We start from the raw sequence: 18,500 nt of genomic DNA on the forward strand, positions 1-18,500 counted from the left end.
GACATCAAGACATCAAGTCAGAATCACCGAAAGGAAAACACATCAAATTATTACTTCTACACCCATGAAATCCGCAGTGTATTAGAAAATATTAGTCTGTTTATGAATAAGTTATCACATATTGGAAGTGTGCAAGTAGAACCTGTACAGATTGCTTTGACACTGAGAGGGTTAAGACATAACTTTTCTTCACAGTGGATGGGGAGGCAAGAAGGTGACAGGCCATAAGAAACTATGTGAAGAAACATTAAAAGTAAAATGTGACACATATGATCAAAGAGCACAAATATTTTGGTTTAGAATATCTAATAAACATGTGTCAACATATCATGAAAACAACATATTTGGAATTAATGATCTAATTTTTGTTTGTTTTCAATCAATTGTCACTGATTTTAAAAGTTATTTTGTCTCTCAAACTTTGTTATTAAACTTGGCAACTGGCCAAGAAAAATCCCAGGCATAAAGATACATAATTTTTAAATTTTATAACTTGTCATAGAGTAAATATACATTTTTTCAAGGAATTCTTCAGGCGGTATTCAAGTCAGAGTGACCATTTCAAAATGCATATCTTCTCAGCGAAGGCTTGAACTTCAAATATTTTGATCTTGTCTTCTTTTATTTAACACAAGGAGGACATGGCTATACTTGGTATAGTCCAACCTACTTTGGTAGCCATGTCTTGAACCATTCTTCCTAACTTTCTGTAATTCAGACAAAATGGATTCAATCTCTCATATTTAAAGTATGTTGTTCTTGAATGCTATTACTGGGATACATGTTTTCCTCTCTTTTTCTTTTTAACTCCTATGGATCATTTAATCTCTTGTGTACAGTTATATTAAAATACACTTTTCATCAGGCTTGGTAGCTCAAGCTTATTTTCCCAACGATTCAAAATTCAGAGGTGAGAGGATCATTGAAGTCCAGGAGTTCAAGACCAGCCTGGCCAACATGATAAAACCCCATCTCTACTAAAAATACAAAAATTAGCCAGGCATGGTGGTGGGTGCCTGTAATCCCAGCTACTCTGGAGGTTGAGGCAGGAGAATCGCTTGAATCTGAGAGCCAGAGGTTGCAGTGAACCAAGATTGCATCACTGCACTCCAGCCTGGGCAACAGAGTGAGACTCTGTCTAAAAAAAAAAAAAAAAAAAAAAATGCCAGGTACAGTTGTGCATGCTTGTAGTTCTAGCTGCTGGGAGGGTTAAGTAGGAGGATAGATTGAGCAGGAGCTTCAGGCTGCAGTCAGCAGTGATCAGGCCATTACACTTTGGACTGGGCAACAGAGGAAGACCCTGTCTCAAACTAAATCAAAACAAAGACATCCACTTTAATAAGCTTCATTGCATCAAGTCACATTCATACATACCACCTATCATAGTGTCTATTTTTCAAACATCTTTATGGAATTAATATCTATGTATTCTACTAAGTTGAGTATCCATGACCTTATTTGCTCTATATGATATTCTATCACCTTAGTTGTGCCTAGTAGGTATTGAATGTATGAGCCACTGAGTATAAAAATTAATGCTGACAGTGAAAAGAATGGATATGAACTACATTTATGGTAGTATATTCTCTGACTTACCAATTCTCTACAATTGCCTGATAATACTAATGATTTTTCTATAGCTTTTCTCCAATAAATAATTTAGTCACAAGAAAGAATTTGGAACTGCTGTCAGAAATTACATTATTATAAGAATTATCATCAATATCATTTTCTTTATCACTATCATCATTGTGATCATTGCTGTCAGAATTACAAAGACATCTCTGGTCCATAATTTTGCTGCATGGAAATTTAAAATACAGACACTAATAGAGTTAAGCATATTTTTCATGTACAAAGAGGATTAATGAAGAGATGACGGGGAAAAAAGTGTAAATCTATACAATTTATTCATGTTTTGAAGTATAATGTGAAAATTTAGCTTTGAAAGAAAGCAATAAAATTTGCATTTTCTAATTTATACCTAGTTTGTCACCCTCTGGGCCAGGACAAGGAACAGATGCTGTCAATACAAATTGCTTCACTTTCGAATTTAACATATTATCACCACAGAATGCTATTTTTTTCAGTCTGAACTTGTATCCTAGGTATATGAAATATTATCTGTTCGTAGAACTTTTTTTCCAAATTGAATATAAATGTACACCAGATCTCTGATGGATGATTATAGAATTCATTTTCCTTCACAGGGAAAAAAATTAGTATTTCTCTTTTGCAAAATTCAGCAACTATTCAAAATTTTCCCTAAGACAGGCAAACTTGTGATTTATAATGTATATGTATTTGTGTATAATATTAAATTACAATAGATTAGGCAGAGTAATGTGCATGCATTTTACACAGCATTTAATTGATATTCAAAATAATTGTTAGATGAATGAATGAATGCACTCTGAAAGCAATAGTTTACTTCAGCAGTTTCTGTTAGCAATTAAGAGATTGTTCTCCCTAAAGACATTATATCTAATGTGTATTTAAAAAAATTGTTTTATCCAAAATAGCATGACACGTTTTCAAATTAAAAGTGTCGTATGTGTACAAATATTTTTTATTAGCTTCCTAAAAATAATTCTGCAGAATATTTAGTTGCTTCAATCTTGTATTCAAAACATGAAAGAAACATTTTACTTTGACCTCCAATTTTTCAAAATAACTTATAGGTAATTTGAAGTAAATCAACAGCTCTCTAAGCTTTGAGTCATTTTCTACCAATATTAATTTTCTTAAAATTATATATTTTAAAAAATTAATGGACAGCATGGAGCTAAAATCTTCCCTTTGGATTTGCAGGCAATTATTTTGACTTGCATCATAAGATAGAACAGATCAAAATGATTAAGTTTGAAACAATGGAACTTTATGATGTGTACATTAAAAATAAATGCTCTAGTTCCTCAGAGAACAAAACATTTTCTCTGTTCCTGGAGTTTTTCTTTCTAACTTAAGGTTGCTGCCATTTAACTATCTCATTTAGTCACTTACAGATGGGATTTTCTGAGAAATCTAAGATTCACTGATGTCTTAACAAATACAGGTGGGTACATTATGGATGAGTGCACATGTTAGAACCTAATATAATTTCACTTGGAACTTATATTAGATTCACTCAGTTTAGGATACCAAAAGTAAATCTTTTAATTCATGTGTCTTCATTTCCCCTATATATCTGCCCCTTCTATATATGACTAGCATAGAAGATGAAGCTAAAAATTCACTATTTCAAGATATTCTTAGAAGGTATCTGGTCTACTTTTCTGAGGTATAACCTTTTTCTAAGGTTTGTAAAATACTGACAATTTATAAAACTATGTTAACTTGGTAAGTGAAAATTAAATCTAGACTTTGACTTTCACTAGAAATTTCAGTCTTTCATTAGGTACAATAGTCTACATCAATCTTTATAAACATTAGGGGTGAGATTTAAATCTAATTTCCCAAATTCTTTTCATTTACCATGCAGTTGCCATGCATAAAATGTTGTGAATGAATGCAGTTGGTTATCAAGGCTAAAAACTTTCCTAACACAAAGCCAGTATCAGAATGAATTTACCATTGACAATTTGCTTTGGTCACTCATAAATTAAATCTCCTTCCATAATTTTGGACATTCCCAGGCATGTGAGACAGAGTCCCACTCTCATGCTGGAAGCTGTAAAGCTGAATATTTTTCATACCAGCTCCCCTTCACTTAAAATATATAAACACGACTTTGATTCAACCAATGACATATACCCAGTTCAGACTGGGAAGTATAAGCCAGAGATTCAGACAAGCAGAAAAAATGTGTATAACATTCTGGCAATGATGAGAGAGTCATTACTAACTACATTTATTTTTTCAGAGGCAGTGACATAAGAACATAATGAAAAGTTTCTCTGACATTGATAGAAAATGTAGAAAAGCAAGCAAACACAACAACTATGACAAAAAGCAATACGAGGAGAAACAAAATATTGTATAAAAATGAAATCATGTTTATTGTTCATTATGTGGTATGATTGTGAATAGTAACTATGTAGTCCTAAAAAATGCATTCCCCCAAAATAAGGACTTAAATAATAATTGTGATGTCACTATATTACAAGGATGAGGAAAGGAAGTGTTTATGAAAGGGAAGAATGTAAGAAACATAGAGCTGTATTTATCTTCCAAATTTGGAAGTCAGTATATGGACTAGTCAGGGTTCTCCAGATAAACGGAATGATGGATACATATTTTAAGATTTGGTTTACTGATTTTGGAGGCTTGGCAAGTCCAAAATCTGCAGGTTAGGCCATCAGGTTGGAGACTTCGGGAAAAACTGTAATTCATGCCCAAAGGCAATTCTTCCTAGCGTGAGTGGATCAGTTTTCTTCTACTAAGGCCTTCAACTGACTGAATGAAGCCCTCCTATAACAGGAAAGGTAATGTGCTTTATTCAAAGTCTACTGACTTAAATGCTAATCTCATCTAACACATACTGTAACAGAAATATTTAGAATAAAGTTTAACCAAATAATTTGGTACCCTGGTCTAGCCAAGTTTATACATAAAATTAGCCATCATGATATGTAATATCTAAACCTCAAAAAAATAAAGAACTAGTGTGGGAAAATGGGGGAGGGGATGAGAAATGGTGGTATATAGGATTGTGCTGTATCCATTATACATCTGATCATTTTTATTGTTTAATGATTTAAATTGTGTACAAAGATTATTTAGATAAAAAATTGTAAGATGACACTTTAGTAAAATATAAAAACTCATGTGGTCATTCTGAATATTTCAGATGTGTATTTTTGTCTTATCTTTCATTTCCTCCTAGAGCAATTATGTAACAATGAGAGAAAACTTATAAAATCATCCATCTATTTAGGAAAATTGGAAACCAGTAAAAATGTGGCATCCAGACATTTACAGAAAGGTTTGGCTAATGAAAGCATCAATAAATAATTCTAGAATTGTAAAAATGAATATATATTTCTAATTTTTTAATCTTAACAAATAATGCAGAAATGTACGTGGCATAATGTGATGTTTTAATATATGCTTATATTGTGGCATGATCAAATCAAGCTAACATGGCTATCACCTACCTACTTACCACTTTTTTTGTGGTGAGAACCTTTAAAATCTACTCTTTTAACAATTTAAAAGTACAATACATTATAATTAACTAGAGTTCTCATGCTGTGCAACAGCTCTCTAAAATTTACACATCTTGTCTAACTGAAACTTTGTACCTTCTGGACATTTCCCCAATCAATAATTTTTGACTCCCCATCAAAGCTACATTCCAAATCTCCTACAATTATATAACCACCACAACTTTTTTGCTTCAGTTAGAGGTGATGAAGGCTTGACTTTGTTCTCTGGACACATCTAATTTTAAGTTACGGGATTTGCCAACATAATGATAAATATAGTCGTTGGATGTATCACATAGGATGAAACTTATTTCTTTTGCCTAATAGTCTAATATTTTCATAGCATCATTCAAAGGCATTTATGAAAAAGTTAAAGTAGGGATTCATTAGACAGTTAGATAATAGATAAATAGAACACAGATAGAGAATAGAATTTTATTTTAGAACCCTAATACATTCTCTAAAATTCTCTCTACTGTGTGATTGCTATATTATCTCCAAAATGATTTACTAAAATCCGTATCAGTTTCTCATGATCCTATCATTTGCCTGAAATTGCCCCAATTTACCTTACTTTACATCATCATCCTCAAATAGTGAATAAGGATTCCTCAAGTCTCATTTCTTCCTCTTTTCTCCATATTCTTTAAAATATAAATCACTACTTCCTTTGATGAATAAGTTTATTTTAGGAGATGAATATATTTTCCATTATAATTTTGGCTCTGTGTTTTGAAAGTAAATGTTCCTAGCTTTATGTGTTATTTACTGCACCATTTTGTAAATTGCATATTTTATGCAATATTAAAATTTACTTTACATAAAGTAACTACTTCATAACAAAATGTTGATTGTTTATTAATCAGGTAGTAGATTGTAATCATTATCTGTTTGGATACACGAGTATTGAAGTCACATATACTCATTTTTGTACATGCTTTTCAGTTACTTTTTATCGGTTTGGGATTTTTAAGTTGATGTATAATATATAATAATAATTTTTTTTATTTAAGGTAAACAAAAAATGCCACAGGTTAGCAATTTTGCACAGAATTATTGATTTAATGTTATATATTTATGTAAAAATTAAATGTTCTTGGTACAAGTCAGCAACAGCTTCTTTTACAATGTGATATTCAATCACATAGCCATAAAAGTCTAGGGTATCTGAAAGTAAAGCTAACATAAAATATGCAAGATCTTTATAGAGAAAATTATGTAAAACATTTTCATGATAATAATGAGAAGCTGAACAAGTTAGATATATGTTCATAAATGGGAAAATTAATATAATAAAATGTATTTTCCAAAATATGCCTTTAAACTCAATATACCTCAATCTATCTTCAAAAGAATTTTTTTTTTCTGAAACATGAAAATGCGGCTCTAAAACATTGTGAAACATAAAAGGTCTAGGTAATAAACATAGTTTTAGAATGAGATTGCTGTACTTATTTAGAAAAATAATATTGATTTTATTTTAAATCTATCATAATTAAGCCAACATAATGTTGGTGTGAAAATAAAAATAATACTGACTTTATTTTAAATCTATCATAATTATGCCAACATAATATTGGTGTGAAAACTGAAAATTAGACCATATGGATGGAAAATAGACCATGTGGATGGAAAATTCAGGAACAAACCCACCATATTGAAATTAGATATATAATGTCAATTGGCAGGTTATGTATAAATATATATATAAATATAATACATATTTATATGTGTTTGTATTTACTATATACTATATGTATATACAGTGTTCATACATATATACATATATATATATAATATCACAATCCACACATAAAAGAATAATCTAGGTTATTATATGCCTAAATAAAAAGTAAATATACTTTAAAATTTGTAGATAAATATATAGCTCATATTTTTTAAAGAGCATGCAGTGGGGATATATATATATATATACAGAAGCAAGAACCATTAAAAAATGCTATTGCATTAAAGTTAGATATCATCTTTCTAATGCAAAAATTACCTAAATATACATACATAGAAGGCTTATAAATATGTAATAAAAAGATAACTCACCTAAAATGGACAAAGGATATGATTATGTATTCACAAAAAAGTAAACAAGGTAGAGAATAAAAATTTTTTAAAAATGATTAACTGCACTAATAATCACAGGGAGAAAATTAAGAGCAAATGGAATATTACTTCACATCTATTATTTCAGAACAAATTAAAAGTCTGAAAATATAAAATGTTGACAAGGAAGTAAATTAATAAATCTCACATTTCAGATACACTTGCTAGGTACTGCTATGTATGCTGTTCATGTGTCACTGTTATTTCTTTCAAAAAATTATGATCTTGTACTATTATTTTCCACATTACAGAAATAAGGTAAATGAAGCAAATAGAAGTTAATAACCTCCAGGTCAAACAGCTGACACCTGTAATCCCAGCACTTTGGGAGGCCGATGTGGGTGGATCACCTGAGGTCAGGAGTTTGAGACCACCATGGCCAACATGGCGAAACCCTGCCTCTACTAAAAATACAAAAATTAGCAGGGCATGGTGGCACATGACTGTAATCCCAGCTACTCAGAGGTTGAGGCAGGAGAATCACTTCTACCTGGGAGGTGGAGGTTTCAGTGAGCAAAGATTGAGCCATTGCACTTCAGCCTGGGCAATAGAGCAAGACTCAGGCTCAAATAAATAAATAAATAAATAAAAACAGTCAAATAAAGTCTAGGCCATCTCACTCTAGCACCCATCTACTTAACCACTATGCTATTATGGTTGCTTTTCAGAAATCCCACCCAAGAAGCTCCATTCACATTTAATTGGCCATGCTTAACTAAAGGACAGACTAAGAAATGTAGTCTCTGAATGGACACATTTCCATAAGAATTAAAAGTCAGAGTGTTACATAGAAAAACGGACAATGGTTATTAGATAGCAAATGTGTATATCCTATGCCTCTTCCAATTCTAGGTATAGAACCTTGGGAAACTTTCACAGTATACAAGACAGGAAAACATGTGCATCATATTGTTTGCACTAGGAAGTAAATCGGGACTAGTCAGCATGCATCAATAGGATGTATATATTATTATTGTTGTATAGTCATGGTTAAAAAATGAGTGAAGCAGACATACATATATCTTCAGGGAAATCATAAGTTAGTAAGTTTGAGAAACAAAATAAAAATTCAGAATAATACATTCAATTTGTTACAACTTATTTTAAGTTTATGAACATACCTAACATGGGGAGTGCATATGCCTTAAAATTGGAAAAGTCTGCATAATAATTATACATGTCAATTGTAATAACAGGATGCAAGAAATGATGGGAAAATGAGCATTCTAAGCAAGAATTCAACAATATTTTTCATGTTTTATTTCTTTAAAATTGTGGCAACAACTATGTCAAAGTATTAAATCGTATTAGAGTTGAGTAGGTTGTTCATAAAGCTATCTGTTAATCACCTTAATATTCTATATTTTAAAAATATTGATGAGAAAGTATAATCTAGTCCATCAAAAAATGAAAATAATAATAAACATGCAGGCTGAACATTCTGATTCAGTTTGGTTGCTCCCAAGTGAGCACCAATTTACATTTGCGAAGTTCTTCTTCACATGGATCCTACTGAAGGTTAAAGACCATTGGTTCTTTAGGTACACTGAAAACTGTACCCTCTTCTTTCCAATTTCCCTACACCTAGGGCAAAATTATGGGGCCTGTGATAGACTTTGGCTCTGGGATGGTGATTCAAGAGAAAGAAAGGGTGAGAAACTATCTCTTCCTTATTTTGAGGATAGTAACCACAACTGCAAAGTCGCAACCTGAAGCAGAAGTAGAGACAGAAACAAACTCCAGCCTGCTGGCAGGCGTAGCTGTTTCCTCTCTAGGCTAGTTGTGAACTGTAGTTTAGGGACTTGTTGCTGAAAGCTTTGCCCTGAGCCTAACTGTCAAACCTTCTTACACATTTTCAAAACAACCCAGTATCTATTTAATCTCTGTTTCTGTTTATACACCAGATTCAACTTTTGTGGGGAAGAAATGAAATGAAAATATGGTTGCTGCCAAGGAAATAATAATAGGAGATACAGGAAACAGCTTGAAATGGAATAGGTATGTAAAACACTAATGTAGCAGAAATACAGTCGAAAATAACAAGCAAAAACATAGTAGACAACTATAGAGAATGCATTTTGGAGCTCATATATATACTTTTACAGGTGTAGTGCAGTATATAATGAAGGAAAGCCAGGATTTTGAAAAATATGAATGTTCTTTATAAAGTTTATGGAAAAATGGAACTAAAAGATAAAAATTTAAAAAATACAAACTATTTCTCAACATAAGGTCCATCAAGATTAATACACTTTTGCAAGCTATGACACCAGCCATTTAGTTAATTGCTTAAGAACTAAAAGTCCTGGAAATTAAATCATGTCAATGCAATCTTTTTTACATCATTAACTGGAGAAAAGTGGGTGCCCTTTATAGATTTTTTTTTTAAGATTAGGGAACAAAGAAAAAGTCAGAAGGAAGCTAATTCAGGATGGAAAGGTGTATGCCTTCCACTTTATCATTAAAACTCTCGTAAAATTGCTCGTTTGATGATAGAAATGAGCAGAATCATTATCCTCAAGAAGAAAGACTCTGATGAAGCTTTTCCAGGCATCATTTTCTTAACATGAGCTATCTATTTGTAAACTACAGGTTTCTTTGGGGGGCATTTTCCCCATAAACCTTTCTCTCTCTCTCTCTCTCTCTCTCTCTCTCTCTCTCTCTCTCTCTCTCTCTCTCTCTCTCTTTTTTTCCACACAGGAAGCCACTATTTTATTAATCCTAATTGGGTACTTTAATTTCAGGTATCGATCACATGAAACATTTATCATTTCTTTTTGAAAAGAACATTTCAAAGCATCAATCATTTCACCATTCTTTCACTCAAACTTCATCATAAATTTGATGCTTGTTCCTGCTTCAATTCTAGCAGAATGTATGTTTCTCTAGTAGGGTCTGTTTTCTTAACTTGCTTAGAACCACAAACTAGATCTTTTTCAGACATAATATAACTTAGTAGGAAATTGTTTTGGTTCAAAAAGATTTTGAAATACTGGTTTCATGAACTTTTTGAAGCCCCCCTGTATGGACTTCAAATCTTTCTAAAGTCAAGAGGATACTCACACACTTTACACAAATAGCCAATACATTATTATAAAGACAATAGCTCTTATTAATGAATGGCATAATTACAAATTAAAATCTGTATGGGATTCATACAAGTATACTATGTATTCCCTCCACTTTCAAGGGAATATTCCAATGCATAGTGGAGTGTGTGTGTGTGTGTGTGTGTGTGTGTGTGTGTGTGGCATTTTCTCTACTGCCTCACAATGCATCAGGTTATTGTAACTATTTGATCAAGACTCTGTTTAGTTCTAAGTTGATTTTAAACAGCTAAAAATATTTGCAAAAATAATTGCAATTTCTTTCTTTGTGTCCATATATAATCTGTAAAATTTTCACTTGATTAAGGCATCCCTCTTTATGACAGTTTCTATTAATCTTAGAGTAATTGAGAGCATTTTGTGTTTGTCATATCTTTTTATGTGTTTGTAATGTATTTTTTTATTTCCAGTTATTATTAGGTGAGCAAATAAATGATTAAAAAATTGTGAAAAATCTTCCACTTGCATAATTTCCGACTAGATACTAAATTTACCTGAATTTCAGCTTTATCAACTTCAAGTGTTGATGAGAGTAACCAAAATGTTTCTCCCAATATTAACATTCTGTTTCTATGTTTACAGATTTATTTTTGCAGGGGGTAAGATGGTTCTGAAAGAAACATTTCTATCACTTTAAAACTAATGAAATTTCCCATTTCTGAGATTTAAAAGAATCATTCAAGAAGCACTAAAGAGTCATAAAATTAGGGGCATTCTATAATTTATTATGGAATAACTTGACAACCCAGAATTGACATTTTGTAACTGTTACTCTCTCCAGATATTATTTTTTTCTCATAAATATGCTTAGGAAATATTTTGTGAATATAATTTAAAAAGACATATGGAGAGAATTACTCATTTGTGTCCTTTCTATATATGGATATTTTGTTGGCAACTTAGGCTTAATTTAATTCTACTAGGTGTCTACTTTACAGAAGTGTAAAACAACATCTTTACCAGGAAGTTTCAATCAACAGCTCTACTTAGCCTTTTGTAATATAAAAACATTACATTCAATGTGGACAAAAACTGTACAATCATATTATAGTCTACTTTCCCATCTGTTACTGAATATAAAATTATTTTAAGTTTTTGTTGTGTGAGAAGAGTAAGCTAAGTTTTATTAAGCACCTGTGATTTTCCAGGGACTATTTCAAGGGCATGATATGCATTATTTTATTTTTCCTCTTTGACATATTTATGTGGTACATATTATAACTATTTTAAAGATGAGAAATCTGAGGTTTTGAGTGAAGCATCAAGTGGAGTTTTAAACAGATTTGCAAGCATCAAGTGGAGATTGAAACAGATTTGCAAGGTGACTTTATGCTATTATTCTTAATAACAATCCTTTTTAGTTAGAGATTGATCTTTTCTTGTTAGACATTAAAATACAGATATTTATAGAGGTTACCAAACTTGCAGATGGCAGAACAGTGGAAAGCTAATTCTGTTTATAGCTAAACAGAATGGCTCATTTTCACTCTACTATGATTTAGAATTATTAACTTTATTTCCTTCCTTCATACATATCTATTTTTTATAAAACTGGTGAATAGGAGAGGTGAACTTACTCCATTATAGACATGTGTGTTTATATGTATGTGTACATGTATTTATTTGTTAAAATAATTGGAGGAATTTAGTTGTCTGAAGTGTAAGTCTCCTGCAATCAAAGGGCATAAACCATATACAGGGAAAATATTTAAGCACTTATGGAAAATAGGGAGTGTGACAATATCACAAATGAGAAACTTAGAAAACATATGGTTTACCATAATTCTGTATAAACTATATGACTATCAGAATCTATAGACTGTCAAAACCTAAGTAATTAGATTGATTCATTATAGATACACATCTAAGGCAGCTAGAGACTAGTCAATATTCTTCACTGAATCAGAGAGCATTTAAACTCTTTCTAAAAAGCTAAACAGGATCAAGAATGAGAAGAGAGTTTAACATCAACTTAGTAACTGTATACTACAATTTGTTATAGAAATAACTTGATGTAGGACAGAAGCCGTATTAGAAGTCACGGAATTAATTATGTGAATCTGGGATCAGTGAGAGAGGAAAATCGAGAAGAAAGAAAACTATAATAATCTGTGACTTGAAAAATCCAGGAGAGACAGGTAAAGACAGAAACCAGTATCACGCCCTAGGAGATTCAGAATCAAGCATGCCAAATTCCTGCTTCACAGTGAGAAGGGCGGTAGATCAGAAATTAAGATTAGATTGTTGGTTTCCCTAAGTACTAGAGACGATGACTCATATAAGTAAGCCAGGAGTCATTAAAGATTTTTTTTTTTTTAATTTAGGGATGTCATCTTTAAAAATAAATTTTCAGGATTTTATTGAAGTTAGTTTATTTTTTAAATTATTTATTTACTAGTTTTCATTCTGTAATTTCAAAATTGCTAGAAGAGAAAATCATGGCAGTGGGCATATGACCATCTCTGTGAAAAAGAAAAACATTAATGATCTCTCCTTTGTTCTGGAGCTATATAATAGGAAGTAACTAGTTTCCAGGAATTCGAGGTGGCATACATATAAATTCCTTTCCTGGTACCTCTCAGGTGTAACTAGAGTTTAAAACCCATATGCATAGGCTGAGTAATCCAGCCTGCAAGTGTGTGCGGGTGCACTCTCATAAGAATTATTATAAAGCCATTCAAATCAAATCTTTAAGAAAGCATATTCTTTTCAATTCTTTTTTAGCTCCTCCCTTATTATCTATCTCTGTCTCTGTATCTATCAGTCTCTCTTTCTTTGTATATAAATATATACCAGTTGACTCAATTTTCCTATACTGCAATATAAATACAGTCACATATTTCTTAACAATGGAGGTACATTCTGAGAAATACATCATTAGGTAATTTTATGGTTATGGAAACGTCATTGGTTGGGCAAACAAACTTAGATGGTAGAGGTTACAAAAATGTAGGCTATATGGTATAACTTATTGCTCTTAAGATAAAAATCTGTGCAGCATATTAATGTACTGAATATTGTATGCAATTGTAACAAAATTGTGTTTGTGTATCTAAACATAGAAAAGGTACAGTGAAAATACGGTATTATAATCTTTTTTGACCACTGATGTATGTGCAGGCCATGATTGACCAAAACATTGTTATGCAGGGCATGAATATATTTGGGTAAGCAATTTCCAGTGTGGACTATAAAACACTGTCTTCAATAGAATTACAGAAAGCCCAAGAACTTAGTGAGTCGATATCAGGAAATCAATAATTCATTGATGAAATAAAAGTTAAATATTAAAATTCCAGAAGAATTGAATGCTGGATGAAAATTAGGTTCTATTTTAAAAATTTTTACTTAAAGAGGCTACACATGAATATTATTATATTGTCATTGAATCACATTTATAGAGAGAGTTTAAACATTTTTGGACTAGGCTTTCTTCTGTAACAATGAATACATAAATTTTGTGGTTGGTTATAATCATTGAAATTTAAATATGTTCATTTAAATACATTTTTCTTGTCAAAAAATCTTGGAAAGAACTCTGTTGTCTAAGCAATCATTCATAAAGTTTTATGTGAACATTTTAGTTGAAATATTCTGAAATATTCAGAAATACACATGATATAAGCCAAGTCTGTTAAAACTGAAATAAACAAATACATGTGTGTATGCATATATATGAAAATAACACACATATGTACATTTAAGTATACACACATATATATATTCTCATATGTATAATTTCAGAAATTGCAGAGATTCCAAAGTGAAAGACTATTATACAATGACATCTTTTCCAAGGGAGGCTATTTTAAAAATAACTGATGCTGGGAAATGTAAGAGAAATTTTAAAAGTGGTCAAGGAGCATAAACAGACATTTTTCAAAAGACATACAAATGGACAAGTATATGATGGATATCTACCCAAAGGAAAATGAATTATGTAAAAAGATACCTGCTCTCATAGGTTTATCACAGCATTATTCATCATAGCAAAGATATGGGATCACTCTAAGTGTACATCAACGAATGATTGGATAAAGAAAATGTAATACATATATATGCATATCACATTTATATACACATTTCATATACCTTTCACATATTATAGCTATACATTTCTCAAGTTACAGATACGTTGTTATATTTTTATCCCAAAGTTTTTACCTGTTTATATTTTCATTAACAGGATATAACAGCAGCAAAGTCCCAATCTACATTATTGGTAAAAGATAAAAAGAACTGTGTAAGAAAGAATAGCTTTGACTATCTTATTTACAAAAAATACTATCCTAGAGATTTGATTGGCATTTTCTTGATTATTGGTGACGCTGCAAGTGCTTTCATTGGCCTCTTTGTTTTTTGTATATTTTATTTTATAATGAACTGATTTATGTTTGCCTGTTTATGTATTGAAGTTTTCAGCTCATTTTTAAATAAAAAGCTATATATATAAAACACACACATACATATATGTGTATACATATATACATACATATATTATATATACATATATACATACATAGTTTTAAAATATATAAATATATATAGCTTCATATGTATATAGCTTTTATACATAAATATATAGCTATATATGTATATAGATCTTTTATTAAGAAAGTGAGCTGAAAACCTCAATAGGTAAACAGGCAAACATAATCAGTGCATTATAAAATAAAATATACAAAAAACAAAGAAGCCATATATGTATATATGTGTATATATAGAGAGCTCTTTACATATACATACAGCATCTATATATACATTTATAAAGAGTGTATATATAGCTCTTTATATAGATAGATGCAGTATATATATAAAGAGCTAGATATATGCATATAGAATATATATATATACTATATGTACACACACAACAGAATAGTATTCAACTATTAAACAAAAGAATAAATTCATGTCTTTTGTAGCAATACGGACAGAACTGGATACCATGATCTTAAACAAAAACACTCAGAAACCAAGTTCAATATCTCATGCTCTCACTTATAAGTAGAAGCAACATAATGTGTGCACATGGACATAGAGTGTGGAATAATAGATATTAAAGACACAAAAGGAGGGTAGGGTGGGAGGGAGGAGGGGCATGACAAATTACTTAATAGGTACATTTTTTGGGGAATGGTTACACTAAAAACCCAGATTTCAGCACTATGCAATATATCAATAACCAAACAGTACTTGTACCCCTTCAATTTATTTTTTTAAAAACATAGGCAACCTTAAAACCTATCTTTTTTGGAATTTATGAAACATAGTGCCTGTATCACTTTCTCTCAAGCAAGCTATACAACATTTTACAAATCATGCTCTTTGTGACTGTTGTATTTCTGGCAGTGTTTCTAAGGATTCATTGCTCATGGACAACCACCACAGAAATAATTAACTTGTCATATTAATAAAAGGGAGAAAGTGAAGGAATAGGTAGATTTGATAGGTGCCATGTGAAAATTCAGGTCTATTTTGTATTTAAAATAATTGAGGTTCAGATCTTAAAATAATGTTGACCTAACTGCCCATTAGTGACAGAAGCATTTTTAACATTCAGGCCTGCCTGATATGAATTTCTGCATTTTATTTTCCCATTTATTATATTATCTTCCACTTTTAGGCCTAAAATGACATAGATTTTTTTTTTTTGAGAAAAGTCGGCATAAAGCACTTTTATTGCAATAGTAAAACTTGAAACTCATATATGGTGCTGGGGGGAGGGGGCAGCTATGATTTCTCTCACCAAATCACTACACAGGACAGCAAAGGGGTGAGAAGGGGCTGAGGGAGGAAAAGCCAGGAAACTTTGAGATTAGCAGAGGGAGCCAAGCATCAAAAAACAGGAGATGCTGAAGCTGCGATGACCAGCATCATTTTCTCAAGAGAACATTCAAGGATTTGTCATGATGACTGGGCTTTCATTGGGTGTTAAGTCTACAAACAGCACCTTCAATTTAAACAGTCAATTAAAGTTCTCAAGATTTAGCAAGTGGTGGAGCTTGGAAAGTTATGAGATTACAAAATTCCTGAAAGTCCATTAGAAAAACCACAGGATGGGGGAAAAAAAAAGCCAGGCCACAAAGAAGGCTTCAGAGGTCCCTGCTGGCTCAGGGACAGATGCCTGTAGTGTCCAACATCGCAGTGAGAATGACCTGCCTTCAACGGCAGAGGGTTTAAGGAGAGGGAGGGGTGGCACTGGTGGAGGCAAAGACTCTCCCCATCCCCACCTCAGTTTTAGGTAGGGCTTTTATTTTAACCCAAGGACATCTCTGAACTTGGAGAATAATTCAGCCCTCAATAGCGCCTCAAATCTGCTATGGCTTTGCAGCGCAGCAGCAAGAATGTTTAATATATAACAGATAAAAATTTCATCCAAAAAATTAAAATAAAATATTCTTGAAACGCCTACCCCCCAACACCAATTCCTATTCTAAAGTTAACCTATCACTTGTGCTGTTAATACTTGATCATGTACTTAATTGGAAACCTAGGTCCAAAAGACTGAAACTGAATCTTCACCCCAAAATGAAAACAAAATAAAATGAGTAACTTGAGGTTTATGGCATATAGTTTAGGTAAACACACATACGAGGATAAAGGGGAAGAGGAAATGGAGGCGTCGGAAGCAAAGCTGAGTGACAGAACACATTGTCAGGGCAGATGTCTATACAGAGTGTAGTGGAACATCAGGAAAAGCTCCATATGGATTCATGTGCACGCATCTGGAGGCACCAGGTTCCCTCCATGGCAGACCCAAGAACAGGGAGCTAAGGGAGGAGGCCATTACTGTCATTTCAGTTTTAGAAGCTCCACATCAAAGACAAGAGTGGCATGTGGTGGGATGATGCCTGGGTGCCCAGTGGCACCGTAGGCATAATCTGGAGATATAGTCAGTTTGGCTCTCTGACCCACACTCATCTGGGCAACCCCTTCTTCCCAGCCTCAGATCACCTCCTGCTTGCCTAGCATAAACTTAAAGGGCTTATTTCTGTCCCGGGAGGAATCAAATTTCTTTCCATCTTCAAGCATCCCGGTGTAGTGCACCACGCAGGTCTGGCCGCGCTTCGGGAAGGTGCGCCCATCTCCTGGGGAGATGGTTTCCACCTGCACCCCCATGGCGGCGGCAGACGCTGGAGGGGCGAGCAGCGCGACGGGCGGCGTGGACCTACAGCGACCTGGCGGCGGTACCACGGCTCTGCCTAGTCCCTCGGCTAGTCGCCTGCGCACGCGCACGCCCCTTCACGCCACGACATAGATTTTTTAAAAGTTTTATTTCAAAATGGTAAATATTCTTTCCAGGACAAAAGTAAAATAACCAATTCCAATAGAAACTAAACCAATATTATCAGCATGTCTATACATTTTCAAATATGAAGTTTCTATGTATACATTTGCTTAATTTTACTAATTTGGAATCTTTCTATACCTACCCATTTACAACATGCTTCCTCACTTTTGTGAACGTTTTTACATACCAATGATATTTTCATGCAATTATTATTTTGATGAACTCATAAACTGATTAACTACAGTTATATCTCACATTATCACATTTTGGTGAATGGATGTCCTATACAACAGTGGTCTCATAACATTACAATGGAGCTGAAAAATTTGTATGGCCTAGATATATCATAGCCATTCAGTTACAAATGCCTACATTGTTCAGTACTCTAAAATGTTGTACAGGTTTGTAGGAGCAATAGACTATTTATACCATATAGCCTAGGTGTGTATAGTAGACTATATCATCCAGGTTTGTGTAAGTACTGCTACATATTCACAATGAAATCACCTAACACATTTCACAGAACATATCTCTGTTATAAAGCAATGCCTGAGTGATTTATATATTATTGAATATTTGTACAATGAAATATAATATTTATATATTATTGGATACATTTATATATTATTTAACATACTATTAGATTTTTATATTATTGGATATTTATATATTTTAAATATATAATATTTATATATTGTCCTGTTCCTTTTGTCTTTTCAGAGTATTTTACATTAATTACTGACTTTTCTATGAAACAACTTATTACTTGTAGTTGGTATATATGAATTATTGTTTTAAAGTAGAAACATGTTTAAGTGATATTCTACAATTAACAAC

General features: G+C 32.4%; 1 pseudogene across 1 annotated transcript; it reads right to left on the reverse strand.

Annotated features, from left to right (window-relative positions):
- Positions 1-16,012: 16,012 nt before the first annotated feature.
- On the reverse strand, positions 16,013-17,599 carry LOC116555112 (annotated as a pseudogene). Its single transcript, XR_004270380.1, has one exon. The product of XR_004270380.1 is annotated as a peptidyl-prolyl cis-trans isomerase FKBP1A pseudogene (transcript).
- Positions 17,600-18,500: the final 901 nt, after the last annotated feature.

Source organism: Sapajus apella, unplaced genomic scaffold (assembly GCF_009761245.1).
Source record: "Sapajus apella isolate SASKATOON/1434 unplaced genomic scaffold, GSC_monkey_1.0 scaffold14, whole genome shotgun sequence".
In the NCBI taxonomy this organism is placed as follows: Eukaryota; Metazoa; Chordata; class Mammalia; order Primates; family Cebidae; genus Sapajus; species Sapajus apella.